This window comes from Notolabrus celidotus, chromosome 22 (assembly GCF_009762535.1).
Source record: "Notolabrus celidotus isolate fNotCel1 chromosome 22, fNotCel1.pri, whole genome shotgun sequence".
Lineage (NCBI taxonomy): Eukaryota > Metazoa > Chordata > Actinopteri > Labriformes > Labridae > Notolabrus > Notolabrus celidotus.
Window position 1 is genome coordinate 15,768,302 of NC_048293.1, and position 5,955 is coordinate 15,774,256.

Below are 5,955 nucleotides of genomic sequence, written 5' to 3' on the forward strand. Positions count from 1 at the left end.
CAGAACAGAACTAGTGGTAGTTAACACATTGACTAGAATATACCGGACACAGATCTGGTGGAATTTGGCTGTCAGAGTTGAGAATTGCAACCCTGAAGTTCTATGTTTAGACCAGAGTTGACGGTAAATGACACTGCTGTACATGTGAAATCATCAAGTTTCACCTTTCTAGTATGTGCTTAATCTAACGGCTTAATAGCACGGTCTCCGTAAAGTACAGCACACGCACTACATTGAAATCCAGCTGTTATCCTCAGTCTCCAGACAGAACCTGACTCTCCCCAGTTTGGTGCATGATTGGAGCATTAATGCAAAGATAAAGAAGAGCTGCAGTTGAACAGCCAAGGATTAAATCAATGGATTCTCTTTGGTGGCTTAGCATGGTGGGAGCGGGCTTCATACTGTTGAGCTGTTAGAGTCATCTAAGAAACGCTAGTCTGAGGACAAATAATTGATCATTACTGTGCTTGGCAGAGCCCAGGGATTTGAAATCATTGTAGTTTTTCTGCCCTCAAACACATATTCATTTAATAAAATATTCAGCTTATGTCAAGTTGAGGAGGTGATGAGAGTGGGAGAAAGAGAGGTTTTTTTTTTTCTTTGTTGTGATGCTGTGCGTGGTGCATCTGACACTTTTGTGATGTATCTTGACAGTTTTATGGTTCAGCAGAGACCTCTTTATTGCGCGCCTTCACTGAGTGCATCATACTGTAATCATAACTTTACCACGACCTTGGCCTGAGCTGTGCTGGGAAAAAGAGAGGCTGTAGCGTTGCTTATGATGCAACACAAGACCAGATAGGAGCTCATGGAGGTCGATGATTCGCTTTCTCACACGCATGTGCTTCCTTGTTTTGTTTTGTTTCTTGCAAGTCTCTCAACTAAATCCCAAAACAAACACAAACTGAAGTCTGAACTGTAACTTGCTCAGTTTTATTGGAGCTGTGAGATCAGTTTTTATCACCAAACTTAATTAAATCAGGACAAGATAATGCTTTCCCGTTTAATTGATAAGGTTCCAATGTTATTGCTCTCTCAACCAAAAGGCACCTCGACAAATAATGTCATGAAGACCCTGGAACTCCCACACTGACCGGGAGAAGTGCTGAAATATGAGATTATAGCAGCAACATTTATCACCATTTGTCACGTACAAAGGACAGCCAGTGGATGCGAAACACACAGACTCAGAAAAAAGTAAAAGGAAATAAACACAACAACAAAACTACTAAAGGAAATCCACAGATAAACACAGATGTGCACACACAGACATCTAAAAAGAAGGGTGACATGTCAGCTCCCCCAAAAGTGAAGGCAAACATGTAGAGCCCCCTCTACTGGCTGGCTTTAGCATGTTTTTTAAAGCCCACTTTCTTCATGTTAACAGATGGGACATGGGTCAAACTAGAAAAATAGAAAAATTAGCAACAGTTATTTGATGCTTTAGGAAGAAATATTACCTCATGATTGACTCCCCTTTTTACAAATGCAGCTCCTGCTGTGTTACAGGCACCAGATTAGCAGAGTAGAAAAAGAAATAGCATGTCGAAACCAAGCAGCAACCTCCGGTCTAAAAATATGCGTCACTGCTGAAGTGTTAAAAGCTGCAGTTCATCGAGGATCCTCTTGAGGCTGGCTCCGGAAGTACCAGAAGTCACATACACATGACTTGGAAAAAGACGATCTTTGAAGCATTAATAAACATGTTTACAGCCTGGTACAAAAGATGAGTGTAGTCTGAATAGCTCATTTCTCGATGTCCTCTCACTGTGAGGGGGGGGAATTTTTTTCTAATTCGGTAATATCAAAGATATTGAGATTACTAGTCTTCCAATGAGAGGCACAGCTGCCTGTGGGAACCCTGCAGCTGTTGGCTGGGAGGCTCAAAGCCCGCCTCTTTACGTCACACTGGCTCGACAGAAGCAATATGGCTGCCGCTGCCGATTGGCTTCAAAACAGCGTTCAGAAACAGATGGGTGACGTCACGGATACTACGTCCATATTTTTTACAGTCTATGGTCGAAACATGTCAAACACAAACACAAGAGCTGTTTTATTTTCCAAAACTATGAGTCTTGGCTTTAAATTGACAAAAGAAGCTGTAGTATCTTTGCGTTTTTTTCCCAGCTAGCTTAATGTGTGTTTTAGGCAAGCGGCATCCTCCGGTCTCAAAATATGAAGCCCATGCAGAAGTGCTAAAAACTGCAATTCATTGAGCATCCGCTTGAGGCTGGCTGCAGAAACACGGGAAACCACATACACACCAATTCAAAAAAAGACGATCTTTGCAGCATTAATAAACATGTTTACAGCCCGGTTCAAAAAAAGGTTTGGGTCTAGGTAGCTAATTTCTGTATCGGCACACACTGTACAGGGGGTGAAGATATTAAGATTATGAGTTTTGCCCAAATAAGGACATGATTGACTTGACTGACAGGTGGGAACACATAGCTGTTGGCCAGGAGGCTCAAACCAATATGGCCCCGCCGACAATTGGCTTCAAAACAGCGTGCAGGAACAGATGGGTGACGTCACCGATACTACTTCCGTTATTTATACAGTCTATGGTTTTAGGCTATAGCTGAAGGGGTAGGACTTCAATGCTGCAGCACCATCAGCCACTTCCCACTGCGAGATTCTGGTTTCAAAACACATCTACAGGGCAATACATCAGGGCCTGTTGTAGCAGTATCTTGTCTTCACTTTTGTACAGCAGGATGACAAGAAGACATCTTCCATCTTTAAAAAGTCAATGACTTAATGACAAACATAAGTACTCAGCAAGACCTTGGACAGTCTTTTACAAACACATACTCGCACATAGACACACATATATAACTCCAAAACATTGATGAATCTTTCTTAAACACAATGAATTACACCTTCTTGTTTGTTTGATTGTTTGTTTATTTGTTTGTTTTACATTTTAATACATTTGTGTAGCTTTACTGAAGTTAGTACACTCACTGTACAGTATTCAGTAGCTCCTCTCCACACACATACTTACACACACACACACACACGTGCTCCGTCTAGCACATCGAGTGCGGTGTGATTATTCAGCCTTTCGTCAGCTGTTTGATTGCTTCTCTCAAAGGGCAGAGCCCTGCAGTAGCTTGCATGCAGGATAATTAGTGTTGTGATTGTACTCAATAACTACGGGCGCCCGTCTGCAAGCACCCATAGGCCACTTTGGTCAGTTTGACTTGATGCACACCAAAGGAACTCGCACTCGCTGAGCCAATCAAGCGAATTATTGCAGGTTAGGAGGGGTTTTGATGATATATTTATGCAGCATATGTATGACAAGACTGCTGATTCTGTAACAGCAACAACAGCCGCACCTTCCATCTGCTGAACACAGTGATTCATTATCTGTGGAAGACAGAAACTTCCAAGGTTGTGATCCAAAACCTCGTCATCTGATCGTTTTGCACACTCTCTGTTAATGAGATGTTCTGCACCTCATAAAGAGTTTGAGTTTAATTGTAGCTCATAATTGGGGATTGGATTTCATAAAGTGGATTTTGTAAGGATTAAATAAAGAAGCAGTTTGTAAGCTTTTCAGGAAATATTCTTTCTCGTGTTATTTTTAAGCACCCTGCTTTTGGATTTTTCTAAGCGGGTACTGACTGCTCAAAAATTAAGCCATGTGCAGAAATGCCAAAAAAAAACTGTAACCCCCTCCAGTGTCCACTTGAGGTAGGCTCCAAAAACCAAGGTAATCTCATCAGGGGCTCATATTAAAATGTCAATTTTTGCAGCAAAATCCAACATGTCTTGTGCAAAAGATGATTTTGATTTTCTTGCCTTTTTCTTTATTTGTGATGATTTTAATACAAATATTGTATTTACTTTTTGTAACTCATGTGTTTAAATTATATTGAGGCTAAAAGTTGTGTGTGTTGGTGTGTTGTACCTGTAACTTGCTGAGGAGCAAGGCGAGAGCTTACACTCTACTTCTTTGCCAGTTTCTGGCTTGGCCGGAAATGAGTCGGAGTCAGCTTTACAAATATGACGACTGCCATCTTTGGGATTCATGACATCTTCAGAAACTGATGAGTGAGATCGAAGTTTATAGAGTCTATGTATTTTTTTCCTTTTTGGTACATTCTGACCACAGATGAGACAAGTGTCAGTATTTGACCATGTTCTTTCAGAGGTAAAAAAAAAATCTGTAAGTTTGTATGTGTGTTTTTAGGAAACAGATTTTAAAGTCTCTGCACTTTAAAAAACAGGTTTGAATATATTTTTAAGGGAGGGAGATGTTTGAGAGACTGCACAGATTCACTTCTGTATGTTAGCAGGGCTTTGCACTCTTAATTCTAAAGAACTATTGTTGTGTAACTTCCCTATCATTGGATAACTTTATGTCCTGTGAATGAATGAATGAATGGATGGATAGATGGAGTAATGGATCAATAGATCAATCCATGAGTGGATGAATGGTTGGATGTCTAGATGGATGGATGGATGCAAGGTTGGATGGATATATGGATGGATGTCTAGATAGATAGATAGATAGATAGATAGATAGATAGATAGATAGATAGATAGATAGATTGATAGATAGATAGATAGATAGATAGATAGATAGATAGATAGATAGATAGATAGATAGATAGATAGATAGATAGATAGATAGATAGATAGATAGATAGATAGATAGATAGATAGATAGATAGATAGATAGATAGATAGATAGATAGATAGATAGATAGATTGATTGATTGATTGATTGATTGATTTGTCTGGATGTATAAGTGGATGGATGGGTGGATAGATGGGTAGACAGACAGACAGACAGACAGACATCGATGGATAGATTGTTTAATGATGAGATGTTTGGATGTATAACTGGATGGATAGATGGGTAGACAGACAGACAGACAGACACTTTGTCATTAAATATCAAATAAAACAAAATTCAGATGAACTTCAATCCACATAGGAAGCATAAAAGTGTAACAAGGTATGCATACCAATTCATATAGATCAATACACAAATGATAAAGGATAGGAATCTAACATTATTAAAATGTTATTCTCTAAACTGCTTCAATTCCATGAGCTCAAAATATATTAAATATGATAAAATAAAGTATTCTAAATGTGTAATAATCAATTAAATGCAGAACAAAGTGTGTAACCCTTAATATCAAACATATTATTTTCACTCTAAAGAAGTTTATATAAATTATATATATCGTGTCCACTTCCTTTCAAAGGAGCAAATTTGCATTGTGTGATTAGGTGATCGACATATTTCAGTGACATCCTCGTGTCAGGCAGCACATTTGCAAAGTCTTTGCAGGCCTTAATGAATATTGAGTGGTCTATCTCTTTTGCCTCCCAATTAATGAATAGATGTTGGTAATTATTTGACCAATGCCTCTCTCTCATGACACGTCCCATATCCATCACTAAGTTAAAAATAAATTAAAATCAATACTGCCGGCAGACTCTTAGGACAGTGTCAGAGCTTCCTATGGAGGGACCCATGCAGGTCTGAATAACAACTATTGATCCTCCTTGAGGAATATTCTCTTTTATCACCTCCCCTTCTCTAGATGCACACGCACGTGTAGCACACACACAAGATGAGTGATTTTTTTCTTTGCTCTTTTCTAGTGTAGTTACCATATACCTGCTGACAAAACCTCATTTCGTGAGATAAAGAAGGCAAGGAGAGCTGAAAAACAAAAAAAGCTGAGCTGTTGCCGATAAAAGCTGGAAAGTCTGGCGTGATTTATATTTCAAACGGCTCCCTCTCCTGTCCCTCTCCCTCTGTCCCCTGTGTTGTAGGCGGCCATTGTGTAAACAGCTCCTTGAAAAACAAATGGCTCCCTAAATCGTTGTAAAGAGCTGTGGCAGCTCGATCCGACTGGAGGCCCGGGGAGAGAGAGAGCGAGTGAGGGGACGGGGAGATAACGTGTGTCAGCAAACATTGACTGG